The following is a 22,300-nucleotide window of genomic DNA, read 5'->3' as shown; positions in this document are numbered from 1 at the left end:
TTTCTGCACTGATAAATGCTTTGAAATCTAACATCTCATATCATTATGGTGCTCATTTCTCAAAACTTAACGGTTGCAATTTGCATCGTAGGCAGTGCTTACTAATAGAAAACTTGCCATCCAAATTATTAGAATCTTTTTAAGTATCTTACAAGCTGCACTGTTCCATGAGGACCACGACCAATTTGTAGCAAATTGACAACCGACCACAATTCTTAATAAGTAGGGTTATAATTTATTTTTCTTTAAGTACAACGAGAACCAGCTTTAAATTTCAAGATATCAATTAGATAAAAAATTTATATAAGTAAACAGACCTGCTAATTTGGTACCTATCAATTAACACTTGGTTATAATTGAAATTTCCTCGATACCAACCGACTTACCTGTTCAACATAATTTGTTGTTATTGAAATTTATGTTCCCTGATATGTAAACCCATAGCCGTTAGACCTCAGCCTAATGCAAGGAAAAATTACAAATATTTAAAGTCCCAAAATACATCTCGAACCCTTTCTTTCTATTTCCACTTCAATGTTTGTACAGAGTTAAAGAGAATTTAGTTCAATGTATGTTTAGACCTATTCCCAGTTGATCATCCTTGGAGATGTCCAGAGAATATATATTATTAACTATACTGAAATGTTTACGGATTATTTTTTTGTATTTTGGAAAGTGGAAAAAAAATAATGATCTCTTATGAATTATTTATTTGGTTGACAATTAGATTCATGTAAACTCTATAGGAAAATAGCAGAGATAAATGGAGTGGTGGCTTCTGATGCAACATTAGTTATGACACCTAACTGAATTGGGTTACTGTTTCGACATCTAATATTTACTGCTTTTAGAAGCATCTACGATAAGATGTTAATACTAATCCATTTTCAGTTGAAAGAAGAAAGACGACACGACCAGTTATCTGTATGTTAGGAACTGACTGTTATGGTATTTTATATGGAACAAGATTGAGAGGTTATGGACTATGAACTCTATAAACAACCAAGACATAATGTTTCTGAGTGAAGGAGTTAAAGAGACTGTCTTAGAAGAAGTAGCTGGAGGTTGTGAGATGGCAGGTGTTCCGGTTAACATACTTGAGGAGGATCCAGCTGTGAAGATGAAGAAGTTACGACTAGAATCATATACACATATCTCAAACTCCGGTAATTTGAGATGCAATTAACTAGAGTTCATGTAAGAATTCAATTTACTTCTACATTAAACTACTCGATGAAATTTTTAGTTTGTAGATCCTTCTCCGTGAACATGTTGAATCTTAATTAGTAAATTCTTTTATGTGGCATCCTTGAAAGGTTATAGTAATTCTCATTTTTTGCACAAGTGACCAGTGCAGTAGAATTTGTTTAGCAACAACGTACTTATCTTTAACTTTATGCCTATCATTACTGTTTTCCATTTGAAAGTTATAGTAATTGACAGAAGGACCTTGCCAACAAATTCAAGAACTAAGATGCAAAGCGGTCGTAAATATAGTACACCAAAGAGCACTTAATATCCCAAAAGTATAAACTCAGGCCTGTGCAGCGCACGGGCTAAGCACCTAGTAATACAAATAGCCAGTAAGGATTGAGTGTTGTAGAGCCTGAACCAACAATGCACAGGTATAGGACATTGTATAGACAAGTAACTAACAGACGCTTCATTTGTAGAACACGGTGAGATGAACTATTTTGAAGTTACTGCGGCATAGTTAGGCCAACGGAAACATTTTTTATCCACAAGATGCAGTTAAAAAAAGAACCTATTGTGGGAGAATATTGCTTCTAGAGAGAGCAAGTGAATATGAAGGAAACCCCTCCAATACGAAGAAGTTCTTCTAGATGAGTATAAAAGTTTGTTGGATATCATTTTTCTAGATGAGTCTAGAAGGTTGTTGGATATCATTGTATACGAATTATTTTAGTTCAATCAATATTTCTTTCTTGTTTTTACTTTTTTACTTGGATTTGCCGGACAGTCTTTTATTTAGTGGATGGTTTTAAAAATGGGAATTTTGATAAAGTGATCCAGTTTTGAATTAGGGTCAAAAAAGTGTCCCCGCTTTTTTGCATTTTTCTAAACTGTCACGTTTTTTTTTTCTTCAAATAACGCTTTCCATCCCGTTAAATGTAAGGTCGCAGTTATCTCACATGTTAAAAAATCATATTTACCCCTGAACTATGTCGTGAACTATGAACCCTAAACTCCTAACCCTGAACTATATCGTGAACCATGAACCTTGAACCATGAACAACGAAGCCTGAACTATGAATCCTAAACCCCTAACCCTGAACTATATCGTGAACCATGAACCCATAACCATGAACTTTGAACCCTGAACCTTAAACCCCTAACCCCGAATCTTAAATCCATGAACCGATCTCGACGAACCTAAAAAAATGAAGTAGAAGATAAACGTGACAAGTAAAGGGTAAATAAGTAAAAACTTGGATGGAAAACTAAATTAGATGGAAAAGTTAACAGTGGGAGCAGTTTTGAAAAGTTGAAAAAAACGGAGACAATTTATTAAACCGAAATCGAGAGTGGGACAGTTTATCAATATTCCCATAAGTAAAAAATATGTAGCCAAATGGATGGCCATATCCCACATTAGCAATGTTGTTCAAGAGGGCATAGGTTGTATGATTAAAGATACTATCAAACATTTAAATAAGTAATGCAACATTCTAGATGTACTACAATCAACTCATAAATATGGTGTAGAAGTGCAATAAGAACATCATCATTTTTGATCTGGCATCGTATATGCTATAGAGTATGTAACCACCCTTCCATATTGTTATAGCCTACGTTAGTATATGTGTTATGGGCCACGTATGTCGTTTTAGCCTTTATCTTAATTCTGGTGCCTTTAGCTATTTTACTCACATGTAGACACTATATTAGGTGTCTCTTATTCTTTGTACGGATACATTATTATTATTAAATCCTAATCTTATCATTCTCTCGAATCTCTTCCTCTTCCTCCTCTTTTCTTTTCTTGAACCTCTCTTCTCTTCTTAATCCCTTCTAGATTTCTTTTAAACCCTTTATAACTTCTTTTCTGAATGCATTTGTAGTGAATCCACTACAAATGATATCAGCGCAGTCGATTCTCCGGCTGCAAAATGGTTATTACGAATGATTTATCAAAAAGTTCGATGAAATGGTTAAGACCATGGGAGATTTGTCTAAAACTCAAGAAGATATGAAGGAAACACATAATAAGACAGTTGAAGAATTGCTTGAGCAACATAGACAGGAACAAAAGCAATCCCAACTTTAATTTATGAAGTTTCTGGAAACTAGAGTGTCGATTAGCAACAACAATCCATTTTAGGCAGATCTATCTGCAGGTGTCTTAGGCCACACACCAGTTAACCCTATTGGACAACCATCTCATACACCACATTCATGTGAAATTCCGACCAACTCACCTTGGTTTTACATTGGATCTCATGAACCTAATTTTCAACAGCATAAAACCAAAGGTATATTTTTACAAGTTTGATGGTACTAATCCTAGGTCTTGGATCCATAATTGTAAAAAGTTTTTTTTTAACTTCATAACTTACCTGATGATGTTGAAGTTAATATGGCTTCGATGTACCTCGAAGGAAGAGCTGATGTCTGGTTCCATGACTATCAGGAGAGTAAGTTAGTGGTTGTATATGATGAATTTGTTCGAGATATTTGTATCATGTTTCAGGAGTTAGGACATGATAATATTGTTGGTGAATTTAATAAGTTGAGTTAAGTGGGTACTGTTAATGAATATCAGGAGATTTTTGAAGAATTGAAAGCATTAATGCTAGCTAAAAATAGCCATCTCACAGAAGAGTATTTTACTTCTAGCTTCATTAGTGGACTCAAGGAAGAACCGTGACTCCATGTGCTGATGTTTGCTCCAAAAACTCTTTCTCATGCAATTTTCCTAGCTAGAATGTAAGAAGCTTTACTGGATACTGCTGCTAAAAGGAGATATCAGCCTAAACCTCTACCGGTCCAAGTTCCTTCCTATATTGCTAATAAAAGCTTCACTTCTCCAAATACAAGCCAAGGGCTCTTCAGTACAGGAAATAATCCTAACAGCTCTAATTATGCTACACACATTCCATCCATTAAAAGACTGACTTATGCTGAAATGAGAGCCAGGAAAGAAAAGGTCCTCTGCTATAATTGTGAAGTTTTCCAGAAGGGCGATAAGTGTGTTAAGCAGCAATTATATATGTGAAAAAGCGGGGGTCTAACAACACCACCCAATATTTCGCTTAGCAATCTGTATGGACTAACTCCGAAATACTTTATAGAGAATCAACTAGACAGTCAGACTCAATCTAGGTAAAAGTATCTAAAGGATTTAATATCTATCTCTTGTTTTGATTTACTCGAGCTAATAGAAATCAGCGAGTCTTTAATCAAACACAAGGAATAACTTGGATGGTACCAAAAACCATATCCAAGGATCAATCAATGACAATCAACAACCAAAGTTTGGATTACTCTAAGTGATGATCTAACGCACAACCTGTATTATTTCAATTATAAAGATAAAAAAATATAATGCGCAAATTGAAATAACACAGACACCAGAAATTTTGTTAACGAGGAAATCGCAAATGCAGAAAAACCCCGGGACCTAGTCCAGATTGAACACACACTGTATTAAGCCGCTACAGACACTAGCCTACTCCAAGCTAACTTCGGACTGGATTGTAGTTGAACCCAAATCAGTCTCCCACTGATCCAAGGTACAGTTGTACTCCCTACGCCTCTGATCCCAGCAGGAAACTGCGCACTTGATTCCCTTAGCTGATCTCACCCACAACTAAGAGTTGCTACGACCCAAAATCGCAGGATTTAACAATAAACAAATATGTCTCACACAGACAAGTCTATCAAAGGATCAATCTGTCTCCCACAGAAAAACCCTAAAGTTTTTGTTCCGTCTTTTGATAATAATCAAGGTGAGCAGGAACCAATTGATAATCCAGTCTTATATTCCCGAAGAACATCCTAGATAAATCAATCACCTCACAACAATCTTAATCGTATGGTAGCGAAAAAGATGTTGCGGAATCACAAACAATGAGACAAAGATGTTTGTGAATACTTTTTATATCTTGCCTATCGGAGATATTAATCTCAAGCCAATCAATCTGATTGTACTCGTATGATAGAAGATGCAAGATCAGATCACGCAACTACGATAAAAGTAGTATCGGTCTGGCTTCACAATCCCAATGAAGTCTTTAAGTCATTAATCTGGTTTTAGAAGAAGAAAACCAAAGGTTAAAGGAGAAACGACTCTAGCACGCAAACTAGTATTACACGTGAGGTGTGAGGATTAGTTTTACAGAGTTGCTAGATGCCCCCTTATATAGTCTTTCAAATCAGGGTTTCGCCTTGCTCACAAAGCAAACAATATCCACCGTTAGATGAAAACCTGATTTAGATTCAAGCTAATATTTCTCAACTGTTAGATCGAAAACTTAGCTTGTTATACACAAATGAACTGCACGCTTCTAGGTTTGTTAACCGTACCCATACGTGTACATTGTTGGTTCAACAATCGTTAACCAAAAGGTTAGCCATATGAGCATTTCATACCAACCATATTCTTCTTCACCATAACTAGTTCAAATGATTCAAATGAACTAGTTAGAGAGTTGTTCAATTGCAAGGAAATCTTATGTACTACACAAGACACAATTGAGGCAAAGATGATTTGATTCACTCGAATCGGTTCATGAACTTTATAGCCACGGTTTGCAAATTGCATTTCTTAGTCTTTATAAGTTTAAGTTCAGAAATCATCTTCAGATATATAACCTTCTTAAGTTCGCACACTAGGTTCGCGGACTTAAGCAACCGGGCAAAGCAGAAAATCTCGGCAAAGACTTTCCGCCGGTTCGCGTACTGGTACTCACGCAACAAGTTTGTCAACTCCAGCAGAATTTCTCGGGATGAGAAGTTCGGAAGTTCGCGGACTGAGTTCGCAGACTTGGAAACAAGCCATTCTTCCGGTTTCTCTTGATCAACAAAGTTCGCAAACTTTGGTTCAAGGGATAGGACTTATGCACATATGTGTTTCCACAACAATACTTATGTCCATCATTGGTTATATAATCTAAACTCTCATTCCAACCATTGAAACATTCTTAGAGGACGTTATACAGTCTTTACACCATTTCTCGTCAAAGAAATTTTCAAAGTGATTGAAACATATCATGACTTACGTCACTAGGTAAAGATAAACATGGTCGAAGCGAAACGCTTACCAACACATATTTCGAGATATAGATAGGCAAGGTATACTCGGCTCGAAATACCAAATATGTATAATCTAAGTCGATATATAGCATATGACTTTTTGTCTCGAGAAGTAGGAGATAGAGTAGATAGACTTTTGAGTGATAGATAAGTTCAAGTCTTCACATACCTTTTTGTCGAGAATTTCCACCGGTTCCTTGAGTAGTTCTTCTTCTTGTATGATGAATCTCCATGAAGTCCTTGAGCTCAACTACACTTTCTATCCTATTCCGAGTCTTAGCTATAGTAGACTAGAAATCAAGACTTATAGTTTTGATCACTAACATTGACAAACATGCATGAGATAGCAATGCATGCGAGTTCGACCGAGTAGTTCTCTAACAATATGCTTGTTCTAAGGATGAGGACTCATCATATCTTGAAGAAACTTCTACAGTTGACTCACCCAGTAGACAAGAAATTGAAGAAGAAATAGAGATTTCAGTTCATGCTCTGTCTGATAATGTATCTCACTCTACTATTAAAATTCAAGGAAAAGTTAAAAAAAACTTCTTTATCCATTCTGATTGACAGTGGAAGCACTCATAACTTATTAGACCCATTAGCTTCTAAGAGGTGTGGAGTTTATATAGAACCAGCAACTGCCTTATTGGTGGTTGTAGTTGATGGAAACAAATTGGTAAGTGAAAGCCAGGTGTCCTGCTTTCAAATGGAAAATGCAAGGACGTGATTTTTCTTTTGATATGAGATTGTTATCACTGGGAGGGTGTGACATGGTTTTAGGTGTTGATTGGATGAAAGAGGTCAGTCCTGTGATCTTTAACTTCAATAAGTTGTTGGTTTATTTTATGAGAGCTAGTGTCAACATTGAATTACAAGGGTACCCTGATTCTGGCAAAGTGTCAATGATTACTGGGAGGGAACTACAACAATATTTCAAGAAAACTGACCATGAGTTGATTGTCCACCTTTACAGCATTTCAGCTACTCCACCAGCTAACCAACAGCCTACCCCTGCACCAATTTCCACCTTGCTTGAATTCTTTTCTAATGCTTTTCAAGAACCAACTACCTTACCCCTTCCAGATCCCATAACCATCATATCCCACTACAACCACTAGCCACACCACCTAATCAAAGACCTTACAGAATTCCTTATGTTTAAAAGGAAATTGTGGAGAAATCGGTCCAAGAAATACTAACATCTAGAGTCATTCAGCCTAGTCACAATCCATTTTTTTCACGAATCCCTTTAGTAAAGAAGAAGGATGGTAGTTGGAGATTCTGTGTTAACTACAAGAAGCATAATGATTTAACCATCAAAAATAAATATCATATTCCAGTTATTGAAGAGTTTCTAGACGAGCTCAATGGTGAAACTATATTCTCCAAGATTGATCTTAGAGCATGTTATTTCCAGATTAGAGTTTTTCCTGCTGATGTACAAAAGACTGCTTTTAAGACACATCAAGGGAATTTTGAGTTCCTAATCATGCCATTTGGGCTCACAAATGCACTTGCCACTTTTCAAGCTCTTACGAATGATGTGTTCAAGCCTTATTTGAGGAAGTTCATTTTGGTCTTCTTTGATGATATTCTCATTTATATCCCTGACATGGAAACTCACTTGAAACACTTACAACTCACTCTAGCCATGTTATAGAAACACTCATTGTATGCTAAACTGAGTAAATGTTCTTTTGGTAACTCATATTGAGTATTTGGGGCACATCATATATGGAGAAGGGGTTGTTGCTAACCCATAGAAGATAACTTGCATGGTTCAATGGCCAGTTCCAACCTGCCTTAAAGACTTGAGGGGATTCTTAGGCCTCACTGGGTACTACAAAAAATTTGTTATAAATTATGGTCTCATTTGCAAGTCATTAACTGAATTGCTCAAGAAAAACAGTTTCACTTGGAATTCTACTGCTCAAGCTGCTTTTGAAGCCCTCAAATCAGCTGTAACCACCACTCTAGCTAGTTTTGGTCCTACCTGGCTTCTCCAAGCCATTTCAAATAGAGACAGATGCCTGTGATTTAGGTGTTGGTGTTGTCCTTATGCAGGAAAAAAGACATATTGCCTTCTTCAGTAAAAGGCTGGGTACAAGGTTTTTGGCCCATTCAACTTATGAAATTGAGCTATTGGCCATTGTTATGGAAGTTACTAAAACACATAACATCAAAGTATCAAGTTTTTTTTTAGAGCAGAGGATGCACACTATGCTTCAGCAAAAATGGCTAGCCAAACTGGTTGGTTATGACTATGAGTTGTGTTATAATAAAGAGGCAGATAACAGGGTTTCTGATGCCTTACTAAGGGTTTCACATCAACCAGCTACTATCCACACATGTCACGGCCTGACACAGATTCAACCTGCATGGTTTGCTGAAGTAATTATGAGTTATAAAGATGATGGTTTGGCCAAGGACCTCATTCCTCAGTTGATGATTCACCTAGATGGGATACTTCATTATTCTTACTCTCAGGAAATTATAAGATTCAAAAATAAAGTTTATATTGGTATCCAGGACACCTTGAGGCAACATATCCTAATTGCAGTTCATTCTTCTTCAGTTGGTGGACATTCTGGCCAACATGCAAGTTATCAGAGAGCTAAAAGTTTTTTCTTTTGGGTTGGCTTAAAAAAGGATTTAGTCCAGTATATATATTGAAGAATGTGATATCATCCAGCAACATAAGAGCTTTACCACTTCACCTTGAGGATTACTACAACCTCTTCTTGTACCAGACCAAGCTTGGCAGTACATCAATATGGATTTTATCACTGGTTTGCCTAAGTCTGAAGGAAGAGAAGTTATTTTGGTGGTTCTAGATCGATTTACCAAATACAACCACTTCATTGCTGTCATCCACCCATTCACAGCTTTTCAATTGCTAAGGTATTCTTATCAACCATTTATAAGCTTCGTGGATTAGCTACTTCCATTGTATCTGACAGAGACAACATACTCTTGAGTAATTTTTGGCAAGAACTCTTTTCCAAGCTTGGTACTGCCTTACATATGAGCACAGCATATCATCCTCAATCTGATGGACAAACATAAAGAGTAAATGCTTGTTTAGAAGCTTATCTCAGATGCATGACAAGTTATAAACCAACCAAATGGGTCAGCTGGATCCCAATGGCTGAATAGTGGTTCAACACTACTTGCTACACCAGCCTTAAGCTTACCCCATTCCAAGCACTCTATGGTTATTCACCATCACAGTTTGGTCTCTCCTATCCACCAACTACCAACGCATCGATTGATGACTATTTACAACAAAGGCAGGCCATGGGAATCTTACTCAAATCCACACTGGAGGAAGCACAACACCGAATGAGGCAACTAGCTGATAAAAACAGAACTGAGAGGGAATTCAAAGAAGGAGATTGGGTTTATCTTCGACTTCAGCCTTATCGACAAACTTCTGTAAATCTGGGGAGGAATCTTAAGCTTTCCATAAAGTTTTTTGGTCCTCACAAGTACTAGCTAGAGTGGGAAAAGTTGTTATCGTCTAGACCTGCAGGCTACATCCAAAGTTCATCAAGTCTTTCATGTTTCACAGCTCAAATTGAAGCTGGGTACAGGTTTGCTTCCCCAAACAAATCTCCTTCCTTAGATTTTGCTGGTTGTTTGAAGGTCCCTCCATTAGAAGTTCTTGGCTCTCGTTTGACAAAGAAGAACAAGTAGACTATTCATCAGGTTTTGATTCATTTGGCCAATTCCACTCCAGTTGAAGCTACTTGGGAAGATTCTAACTTCATGAAATGACATTATTCAAAACTGATTCTTGGGGATAAGAATCTCTAAAGGAGGCGGCACTTGTTATAGCTAGTCTAGTATATGTGTTATGGGCCACTATATGTCTATTTAGCCCTTATATATTAGTTGTCTCTCCTTTTTTGTACAGATACATTATTATTATTGAATCCTAATTTTATCCTTCTCTCTGAATCTCTTCCTCCTCCCCTCCTCTTCTCTTCGACCTCTCTTCTCTTCTTAATCCCTTCTAGATCTCTTCTAAACCCTCTATAACTTCTTCTCTGAATGCATTTGTAGTGAATCCACTATACATATACATAAAAGAAGAAGGAACTTGGGGGTGTTTTGAGATTTTGTTTTACAAATTTATTTTGCTTTTTAAAAGGATTTTGAAATGTATTGTTGCAAAAATTTCACACAATTTACATGGGAAGAACAAAAAATACGATGTTGAGTGCCTTAAGATTGTTTATAAGTTGTTAACTGTATTAAGAAAGGCTGGGGACGCCAAATGAAATGCACTGGAATATTGAATTTTTATGTTTGGTTTTATGAGAGAGTTGGGCTTTGTTCTTAGATTTGCATCTCTGTTTTTCTGATCTTCGGTGAATTTGTGATTTTCTAATCTCCAAAGAACCCAAAACAAAACTAATCGAGTAAAAAATCAACAACCTAAAAACTCCACGTCATCTCTCACTCCACGTCGAGAGTTGCGGTAATCTTCCCTCCCATTGGCCGGTGAACAAAATCCTGGCTCCTGATTGGCTGAAAAGCAACTTATACCCCTACATTTCGTGACTGTTAATTATAAATTGAAAATAAAATCGTGTCCATTGGATGAAGTAATTAAATTGCTCAAAATAGATATATGAGACCGAAATATTAAAAAAAAAATCTTCTTTTTAATAATTTGTATTTGAAGTTATTTTAATACTCAGAAGGAAATATATTCGCTAAATGATATATTTGGATATATTTCCGCTAAATCCTGTGAATTGCTAGAAAACACATTGATCCATATCTATATTTAGATTTTGACTAGGGAAATATTTAATTTAGGCATAGTGAAAGTTTGGACCGTTTGGTATATTTTTAGAAACAAATCTGAAACGCGACTAAACAAAATCTTACGCCAAATATAGTGCTTGATTATTCATTGGCAACTTAGGCCAAATAGAAAAAAATCTTGGGAAATTTCGTACTAACCAAGGTATGGAGGTGTATATAAATGTTACAAGTAATTGGGTTTGCACAATCAGCTACGATCGAGGAAAGTCAGAAAGCGATGAAGAACCGTGAACAACATCTGTAAGCACTAAGCTGCATCAATGTATATATGGATATGGACGACACCCTTATTATTCCCTTGACTAATACTGAAGGTAATTATTTATTGTTTTCTTCTTTTTGTTTGAATAGGGTTTCATGATTTTTATTGTTCTTTTTTTTTCCTTCCCGTATTTATGATTCTTGGTTTACCGATTCTGAGGCTCCGTTAATTTACATTCTAATCGTTTTTAGGTTTTGAGAACTTCCGATGAATTAAAGCTGTTGATTTGGGATGATAGTCCTAATGTTTAGGTAACCCTATTCTCTTCACTAGAAAATATGTTTTTAATTGTATCAATGCCAAGCATAAGCATCTGACTGATATTGTGAGATCCATCTATCCTTGAATAATTGAGTTAGTTCGCTGCAAGAATAAGAACACTCATTTCATGTTTTGGGTTCCCTGCAGGTGAAAATATAAACAAAGGCTTCCATAGATTTGGATATCGGATGCGATAGTTGGAGGCTTAGTATGATGGGCATGCAATGCCAATTCATTAGTGTATGATGGCGGGACCAATTCAGATTCTCATAAGGAAGCCAACTGAAGGTTGGTCCCATGACGATGGTGATCTTCAGTTTGGGGAGATTGTATGAACGCACATGGTACTGCACACTTCCTAAAAGAACGGTCAAAGTGGAAATGATTGAGACGGAAGCTACAAACCTAGGAAATTTTAATGGATGACTTAGCTACAAATCTTAGTAAATGTATATGAGTAGAAAAGTTGGAGCTCCGAGGTTGTTGTGGAGGAAATCTTAGCTACTGCAACTATATATAGGCTGATCAAGTGTCTACAACCACGGGTTTGATTTTTTGTTTATGTTTTGGTGCTGCGTATATATTGCATCGGTGCATGCATACCAGTATATATGTCAATGGCCACCTATGGTTCGTGTTTAAAACGATATATAGAAGTCTATGTCCAGGGAACCGCACATTGATTGATTCCTTTATAGGAAAGTTTACCTCTACATCCATTTTGAGGTTATTTTTAACTTCCATTTACAAAATCTGATGATAGCATCAGATTTTAGATAAGATAAGAATGTAGTGGTTAATTCATGGAGGGTCACACCTTATCTTTCCTTGCATATTTTATCTATATGCATCTATTTTGTTTGATTAATATATATATATATATATGTATGTATTCAGTAGATTCTGAATACTCTATTCGATCCCCGCAATAATAGTTCAATAGCGGGGTGGTGTGTGAGTAATAAAATCCTCCAATTCTACATACTCAAGCGATTTTGCTTTGAAGCGTTATCGCAAAAGGGATGATATATATTGCTGAGTAGTCCTCATGAAAAACGCCTTTGCTAACAGCTTGACTAGACAAACTTGAGCTTTAGTTGAGAGCTTTACCTTGACTAAACAGTTCATGAACAATATGTCATCGGAAACTAATGTTGCTATGTGGGGTGTACTTTTAAACACTGTGTAGATCATAAGAATGCCGAAGTGGGAGAGTTAGCATGATACGGTTATGGAGAGAACAACCATGGAATAAGGAACTCAGTTCTAGGAATAGTCCCGGTTGTAGTTCGATTGAAGTTAATGGTATTTCTTAAGAATTTGTCGGTAGGGATAAATCATGTCTAACTGCATTACAGATTAGTTTACAAATTGATAAATCAATAAAGTTAAAAAAGACTACAATTAATGGTGGGTTGGTTTTCCAGATCGTTTTACAATCTCGTCATCAAATTCGTGAAGCAAAAATGGCGCATGCACTTATGATAAATAATTCATGGTTCTATTTGTGATGTTGATTCTTGGTTTTACTTTATTAACTAATGTTCAGTAGCCTTTTGATTTGATTGTTTTTGTTATCATATGTTAGGTTTATTCCTATTTTCTTGAACTACAGGTGATACGTGGTCAGGTTCTGAAGGTGACATGGTGAAGGTCTGGCCTTGGGAACCCACTGAAAACTGCGCTAAGCAACTGCAGATGGTATGCTTTTCTTCAATTTCAAGTTTTAATTACTTATTTCAAGTTTTAATTACTTAGAAAATTGTTTTCTTAACAGAATTTGAACTTCGACATTAGGTGATTTGTATAGCTTCATGCTGTCTTTTAAGTTTGCTATTATATTTCTCTGAAGAGGATGGTGACTGTATATATAGAATGTTCCGCTAAATTTAATGTATTTCTATAGAACAACATTTGTTGCCCTTGAAGATAACCAAGTAGGACTAAAAACAATGGTGGTAATTGATTTCATGGTCATATGCAGATATTCTAGCTAGCTTGATATGTTGATTTGAAATTTATATAATAAATTTTTTTCATTTATAGATGCAATATTCTCACGAATGGCAGTGAATCGTAAAGGTGGGGCAAAACAGGTATGTCGAAATCTATATTTCAAGGAGCTTGATCTAATATCAAAAGTTGGTTTGCTGGAGTGGTTCCTGATCAATGTTGATTCATGGGGTAATCAATTCATGAGACTATTTATCTTCCAGGGAACTTAGTTGACCCCTGTTAAATCCTTCTGCAACTCTAGCACAACACATAACACATAATCTCGAAGGAACCGAACTTAGCCAACCTTAATTGAGCATCTGATGAACCATAGTTTAGTTATGTGTTATGTGTCTCATAATGTGTCCAGAATTATGATAACCTCCCATAGAAGAAATTTTTTTAAAGCCACATCTATGAGTATTAAGACCACCTCTATTATTATGGAAGCCAACTATATTACCAGCACGACAATATCCACCAAAAGGATTATCAGCACGACCATAACTATTACTCAAGCCAACTGCGAATTAGATACATTTATTCTATGACCCAGCTATCTTCTAAATCAAAATTAGTGTATCTAACATAATTAGCGTATTTAAGTCTAACACTGAAAAGAAATAAATAATAAAATGTGAATAATTTAAATACTCACATTTATCATAGAGAGTTGATTCGTTGAGAAGAACCAGATGGGTGAGGTGAAAGAGATATTTTTCAAAGATCTTGCTGTGATGGTGACTTAGAAGCCGTCATCGGTAACTCACCTCCATCCCTCGAGATCATACTAGTTCTAAAACTATAGTTATATGGTGTATGACTTACCAGTTCATGAACTTTTCATGTTGGCTAATTTCTCAATTTTGTTCTAAAATGTAATGAATCATGGCAATGCTTTGATAAAATAAAATTAACTGATATGCTTCTTCGCAGATGAAATTGAAGAGACAAATAAAGAAGCGATCATGATTGCAACATCGAAATTGGATACAAGTATATACACCTCTATAATTGAATGTTGAGAGCTCATATATGGTAACTCAACAAGCAACGTCTCAACTTGGGAAAGCCGTGAAGACCCAAAAAAAAAATAATTCATCCCTGGTAAGCTTTTGGCAATCCATTGTTTGATCTTAACTATCTTAATCTTGCGCCTCCACATACTGACTCGACGTTATTGTGTATTTTTAGCCTGCCCATTGTGATAATTGTCCTGGAAATTTAAGTAGAGGAAACTTGGCGTCTCGATCGACTATTTGGGAAAGCCCCTAATTGGACACCTAAAAGATCTTTGGGAGCCTTTTTTCAGATTAATTTGAAGGTATTATGTATTCACATACTATTAAACTGACTTCACTCAACCTAATCAGTTTTAGTGCGTCTATAAGTTCTTTTGCTTTTGATCATATTGAGAGATTTTCTTTTTTCAATGAGGTTTGGTGCGTATTCCTATTTGGTCCCAGTTTTTGCAGGTTGGCTTTATCTATCTGTGGGTTTGAATTTTGAACATGTGAATATAGGTGCGGTGCATGATATTCTGCATTGGTTGGAGATTTCTTCTTCTCGATAAAGATAAAGCTAAGCTGAACTCAGCATTTTACCCATGTTGTCATGGAGACATTAGCCAAGTTTCTAGCTTGCAGTCAACTCATTAGATATCCGATCAGATTTATGTTCATTGCTTTCAATAATATTGATGTCCGCAGGTTTGGGGCCTAGAGGAACCAGGGGTATCCACTGAACTGAGATTTCAGATCGATTGCAATTTTGTTCAAACATTTGGACAACACGGGAGAATAAGCTCTTAAGTTATGAAAGAGAGTCTGGGATGACACTAATTTGGGTAGGTACGTGTTGGTCTGTGATGCAGATGAGCAGGCTATAGCCTATTTGGAGGCTAAAAATCCAAGTGTCGTAATTTAGATCCTTAGGGGTCCATTTAGATGGGAAACAAGCCAAAGAACAGGACAAGGAAATCTTCGATTGCCTTGGTCTTCAGAATTTAGCCAAATTCCATCGTTTAGGGCATCAAACATACGTTTTTGCTATTTTAGGAAAGTTTTTATTTTGTTAATAACTCTTTCGTTAGGAGTCTGTTTGGGCCGCCGTTTGAGGCGAATTGTTTTATTTTATGAGTACTTTCATTATTTTAGGTCGACCAAAATTTGCCAAAAATAGCAAATTAGGGTCTGAGTCGGTTTAGGGTTTTTTTTCATCCTTTCTTGACTAGCAAGTTAGGGTTTTTCCCCAAGTCTATAAAAGAGTCCATCATAAATTGTTTAGGGAAACTTTTTTTTGGAATATATATCTTCTTTATCAAACTTTGTTCAAGTTTAATCGATTTTTATCTAAAGTTGGGAAACCGAAGTCTAGATATTAATCAACGTTCATAGTCGATATTCCTAGGAATATTTGAAGTCTGAACAACGCTTCTTTTTTCTCTAGTTTCTCTAATATCCGTTGCATCAGTTGGCATCAGAGCCAGTTCGATTCCAGGGTTAGTAATATGCCAAGGTTACCAGTTGGTCGAGGTCGTGGTCGAGGTCGTGTTCGAGGCCAAGAAGTTGATCCAATTGATTATAATACGATGAAGGAAGAATTATTGAATGAAATCCGAGTGATGATGGGTCAGAATAACATTCATCATGAAGAAGGAGACGAGGAAGAAGGGGATAATACCAACGAAGAAGGGGATTATACCAACCCTTTTGGTAGAGGACGCCGTGAAGGTAGGATAATCCAACGTGACGATTCTGAGCGCTGGAAGGCCGGAATAAAAGTGGAGGTTCCAGAATTCTATGGAGGTTTAGAACCGGAGGAGTTTCTTTCGTGTTTGAACACAGCTGAGGAAGTATTGGAATTTAAGGATGTACCAGATAACAAACGAGTTCAGCTGGTAGCAACTATGTTTCGGGGAAGAGCTAATTCGTGGTGGCAACAACACAAACTACAACGCTCTTGTAAAGGGAAGCAGAAGTTAGTCTCGTGGGAGAAGATGAAGAAACATATGAGAGCAGAATTTTTACCACACAACTATATCAGCTTGATGTACCAGCAACTACAAAACCTACGCAAGGGAACACGTTCTATAGACGAGTACACGAAGGAATTTTATCGATTACTTTATCTTAACGATTTGTCGGAGTCAGATGAGCAAAGAGTCGCACGTTATGTAGGTGGTCTTCCTCAGCAATATCAAGATACACTTAACATGTTTGACTGTTGTTCTATATCGGATGCACATCATAGAGCAAGGCAGGTAGAGAAACAAGTGGGGCGTAGAAGTTCAAATTGGGGTAACAATGTAGCATCTTCCCCAACAAGTAATCGTAGTACGTCAACAACTAGTACTGTTAACAAACCTAATTCGGTTTCGACCCCAAGTAAAACTCCAATCAGCTATTTTAGAGGCAAGTGTAATAAGTGCGGTGAAACTGGGCACAAAGGCACTGACTGTCGCAAAGTAGAACGTGTGAACAAGGTTCTTTTCAATGAAGACAATCGTGAAGAAGATGATTGGGTACCTGAATATGATGAGGATCCAAAGGATGACTCTGAACCTAGTGATGAAGTAGTTACAGGAGATACAGGAGTGAACTTTGTAGCAAGAAGAAGTTTTCTCACTCCACGTACATATGAGGACGACAACTGGTTACGTAATAATATATTCCAGTCGACATGTACGATCGAGGGAAAAGTTTGTCGTTTAGTTATTGATCCTGGAAGTTGCGAGAATATTATTGACGAAGAGGTCGTGAAACGGTTTAGGCTGGAAACCAAGGCACATCCGCATCCATATAAACTTTCTTGGCTTAAGAAAGGGAATGAGGTGAAAGTAAACAAACGTTGCTTGGTTTCTTTTTCGATTGGTAACAAATATAAAGATAAAATATGGTGTGACATTACTAGTATGGATGCTTGTCACTTGTTGTTGGGTCGACCATGGGAGTTTGACAGGAAAACTAGTCATGACGGGCATAAAAATACCTACAGCTTTTTATGGAACGACGTACGTATAGTACTTGTACCCAGCAAAGAAATTGCACCTAAACCATCTACCGGACAAACTACCAATCTCTTGTCGTTTAAGCAGTTTGAAGTTGAGGCAGAAGATGCAGGAGAACTGTATGTGTTGATTAGCAAAGACCAACAGCCGGATGAAAGTAGTATCCTTATTGCAGCTCAACCTTTAATTAAGGAATTTATTGATGTTTTCCCTAACGAGTTGCCAGACGAGCTACCACCTCTCCGGGATATACAACACCATATTGATCTCATCCCTGGATCAAGCTTGCCAAACAAAGCGCATTATAGAATGAGTCCTAAGGAGCATGAAGAACTTCGTCGTCAAGTGGAAGAGTTGTTACAGAAAGGTTTGATCCGACAGAGCCTAAGTCCTTGTGTTGTACCGGCCTTGTTGATTCCAAAGAAAGATGGAACGTGGAGAATGTGTGTTGACAGTCGAGCCATCAACAAAATCACAGTAAAATACCGTTTTCCAATTCCTAGATTGGATGACCTGCTAGATCAGTTGTGTGGAGCGAAGGTGTTTAGCAAACTCGACTTGAAGAGTGGGTACCATCAGATCAGAATTCGAGAAGGTGATGAGTGGAAAACAGCTTTTAAGACTCGAGAAGGGTTATATGAGTGGATGGTTATGCCGTTTGGATTGTCCAATGCGCCTAGTACATTCATGCGTATAATGAATCAAGTTCTAAATCCCTTTATCGGTACTTTTGTGGTCGTTTATTTCGACGATATTCTTATTTATAGTGTTGATATGAACATGCATTTTCAACATCTTCGAGAAGTGCTTTCAACTCTACGTCGGGAAAAATTATTTGCAGCCATCAAGAAGTGTTCATTCATGACTGACCAAATTCTATTTCTCGGCTATGTCGTAACCAAGGATGGAATAAAGGTAGATGATTCCAAGGTTGAAGCTGTAAGAAATTGGACCACACCCACTACACTGCACGAGGTAAGGAGTTTTCATGGTTTCTCTTCTTTTTACCGGCCTTTTATTCATCACTTCAGCACCATTATGGCACCCATTATTGAATGCATGAAAGTAGGAAAGTTCTCATGGTCTGAGGAAGCTGACAAAGCCTTTGAAGCAGTCAAGACAAAACTAATAACCGCACCACTATTGGTGTTACCTGATTTCAGCAAGCCATTTGAATTACACTGTGATGCATCGAAGGTGGGAATTGGAGCTGTTTTGAGTCAGGAAGGACGATCTGTAGCATATTTTAGTGAGAAGTTGAATGGTGCTAAGACCAACTACAGTACTTATGATGTGGAGTTTTATGCCATAGTTCAAGCCTTGAAACATTGGCGACACTATCTAATTCATAACGAATTCATTATGTTTTCTGACCATGATTCTTTAAGGCATATCAATAGGCAAGAGAAGCTTTCATCTAGACATGGTAAGTGGGCTTCTTATTTGCAAGAGTTCACTTTTGTACTGAAGCACAAAGCTGGGTCGCAGAATCAAGTTGCTGATTCTTTAAGCCGTCAAAGTATGTTACTCAACACCATGCGAACTGAGGTAATAGATTTTGATTCGTATTCTGAACATATTCTAACCGATCCACACTTTGTGGAGATTGTGGATAATATCAGTCTAGGAAAACGAAGTGATTACCTTATGCATGAAGGATTTCTCTTTAAAGGTAACCAATTGTGTATTCCCGATTCTAGTCTTCGATTGAAGATTATTAAGGAGTTACATGACGAGGGGCACATGGGTAGAGATAAGACTTTCCAGCTTGTTTCAAAATCATATTACTGGCCAACAATGAGGCGTGAAGTTGCTAAATTCGTGGACAGATATCGAATATGTCAAGTTTCAAAAGGAAAAGCAACCAATGCAGGGTTATATATACCACTAAAAGTTCCAAGCCAACCATGGTCAGATTTGAGCATGGATTTCGTATTGGGTTTACCTCGAACTCAGAGGGGGCATGATTCAGTATTTGTTGTTGTCGACCGTTTTTCAAAAATGTCTCACTTTATTGCTTGCAAGAAGACTACTAATGCACTGAAGGTAGCTGAATTGTTCTTCCAAGAAGTGTATCGTCTACATGGATTGCCCTGTTCAATAGTCAGTGATCGAGACACAAGATTCCTTAGTTATTTCTGGAAAACCTTGTGGAAATTGGCTAATACAAGACTTAATTTCAGTAGTGCGTATCATCCTCAAAGTGATGGCCAAACAGAAGTTGTGAATCGTTCTTTGGGTGATATACTACGGTGTATGGTTGGAGACAATCCGAAAAGTTGGGACCAGAAACTTTGCCAAGCTGAATTTGCATTTAATCGTTCAGTCAACCGTAGCCTGGGTATGAGTCCGTTCGAGGTTGTTTATGGATACAATCCACGAGCACCAATAGATTTAGCTCGTGTTCCTGATTTGAAGAGAATTGAAGTTCGTGCTGAAAAACGTATCCAACAGCTGCAGCAAGTTCACAAGTTGGCCGAAGAACAGTTGCTTCGAGCTAATGAAAGGTACAAGGAGGCGGCAGATAAGAAACGCAGAGTTGTCGAGTTTGAAGTAGGGGATTTTGTCTAGGCAATATTGACAAAGGATCGTTTTCCAGTTGGCGAGTACAACAAACTGAAGGCGCGCAAGATTGGTCCCTTGGAAATTGTCGCAAAGATTAATTCCAATGCATACAAGTTGAAGCTTCCAAGTCACATCCGTACTTCTGATGTTTTTAATGTCAAACACTTAGTGCCTTTTTGTGGTGATAATTCTGATGATGATACGACAAATTCGAGGGCGAATTTCTCCCAACCCCGAGAGAATGATGCAGATGAGCAGGTTATAGCCTATTTGGAGGCTAAAAATCCAAGTGTCGTAATTTAGATCCTTAGGGGTCCATTTCGATGGGAAACAAGCCAAAGAACAGGACAAGGCAATCGAAATTTATCCAAATTCCATCGTTTAGGGCATCAAACATACGTTTTTGCTATTTTAGGAAAGTTTTTATTTTGTTAATAACTCTTTCGTTAGGAGTCTGTTTGGGCCGCCGTTTGAGGCGAATTGTTTTATTTTATGAGTACTTTCATTATTTTAGGTCGACCAAAATTTGCCAAAAATAGCAAATTAGGGTCTGAGTCGGTTTAGGGGGTTTTTTCATCCTTTCTTGACTAGCAAGTTAGGGTTTTTCCCCAAGTCTATAAAAGAGTCCATCATAAATTGTTTAGGGCAACTTTTTTTTGGAATATATGTCTTCTTTATCAAACTTTGTTCAAGTTTAATCGATTTTTATCTAAAGTTGAGAAACCGAAGTCTAGATATTAATCAACGTTCATAGTCGATATTCCTAGGAATATTTGAAGTCTGAACAACGCTTCTCTTTTCTCTAGTTTCTCTAATATCCGCTGCATCAGTCTGCCAGTGATCCGTTTTTAAGGTTTAGAGACCTTTACAATATCCTATTCCTAGGTTAAAATACCCCTGAATCACTCTCCAAGTAATTCTAGAAGTAGAGTTCTATTCCTATTCCTAGAAGGTTACAATAATAGAGAGAATTACCTAATATGGCTATTACTAGTTTTAGCGTAGTCTTAAACCTATAAATAGGCACCTAAAGTGCTTAAAATGGACGGCAGAAAACTAGAGGAAGACTAGCAGGAAACAAGCAAGAAGAAGAAGCAATACCTAGGGCAGAAAATTTACCTAAAAGGTAAACATTGTAAGTTCTTCGTTATAGCAATAAAATCAGAACATTCAACTGCAGAATACTTGTGTTTTTATTCTTTTGGTAGCTACTTCTATAACTATATCATATCAGGGTCAAAAAAACTGATCGGCCAGGTAATGTGTAGCTTCTATCATGTGAAGATATATCTTTCGCTAAGTTGGGCATAGTGAAAGTTTGGTATATTTTCAGGTTTACCGATGTAATGATTTTGCAGCTCCGTTAATTTACATTCTAATCGTTTTTAGGTTTTGACAACTTCCAATGAAGTAAAGTTATTGCTTTGGATGACAGTCTTAATGTTTAGGTAACCCTATTCTCTTTATATCAATCTAACGAGAAGCTGTAAAATTTCTAACGCGAAATTATTTTAACCCCTTGAACTATATTGCTCAATTTTGTTAGGCAGGATCAGTCTGTCGTTCCTTCCAGTTACTATAGTAGGCATATCGCACAAACTCTTTTCCAGGCCAGTTGAAAAAATATTCAATCAAGTGTTATGTACAGGTAATATTTCCAAAAAACTCCACTGACTAAAAAATTTGTCATAATGATGCCACATCTTTTTTTCCCTTCAGATGACACTGAATGTTGAGAGATCATAATACGGTAACTCAACAAGCAAAGTATCAACTTGGGAAAGTTGTGACCTGCTTTCTACATTCCATGAAAACTTCTAGACATCCGGCTTTTGAACTTTTTCTTAAGTTTGAACTTTTTGTTTTGTGATACTAAATCAGTTGAGATGATCGGATTTTCAAGTTCTGTTGATTCCCTTAGAAGCTCTTAGTTGAATATATTAGTGAAGCAAAAAACTCATCACTAACTCATATTGATGTTGATATAATCTTCTAGGGCTGTCAACGGATAAATATCCACCGGATATTGGACAAGCCGATAAGGTTAAGGTTAAGAATTATCGGATATCCGATATCCGTTAACATCCGGCGGA

At 37.0% G+C, this 22,300-nt stretch overlaps 1 long non-coding RNA gene across 3 annotated transcripts; it reads left to right on the top strand.

Moving 5' to 3' along the window:
• Positions 1–11,294: 11,294 nt before the first annotated feature.
• Positions 11,295–15,732, top strand: LOC113323800. Of its 3 annotated transcripts, XR_003347852.1 has the most exons (8): positions 11,295–11,429; positions 11,569–11,628; positions 11,786–12,183; positions 13,254–13,339; positions 13,685–13,734; positions 14,570–14,740; positions 14,828–14,957; positions 15,157–15,732. It is a non-coding gene; the product is annotated as an uncharacterized LOC113323800 (long non-coding RNA). The 3 variants fall into 3 exon arrangements; XR_003347850.1 differs by having other exon boundaries at positions 11,786–13,339; XR_003347851.1 differs by lacking the exon at positions 15,157–15,732 and having other exon boundaries at positions 11,786–13,339; positions 14,828–15,082.
• The last annotated feature ends 6,568 nt before the right edge of the window (positions 15,733–22,300 follow it).

This window comes from Papaver somniferum, chromosome 11 (genome assembly GCF_003573695.1).
Source record: "Papaver somniferum cultivar HN1 chromosome 11, ASM357369v1, whole genome shotgun sequence".
Classification (NCBI taxonomy): Eukaryota; Viridiplantae; Streptophyta; class Magnoliopsida; order Ranunculales; family Papaveraceae; genus Papaver; species Papaver somniferum.
The sequence above is the reverse complement of the archived record's forward strand: the minus strand, read 5'-3'. Positions and strand labels throughout refer to the sequence as shown.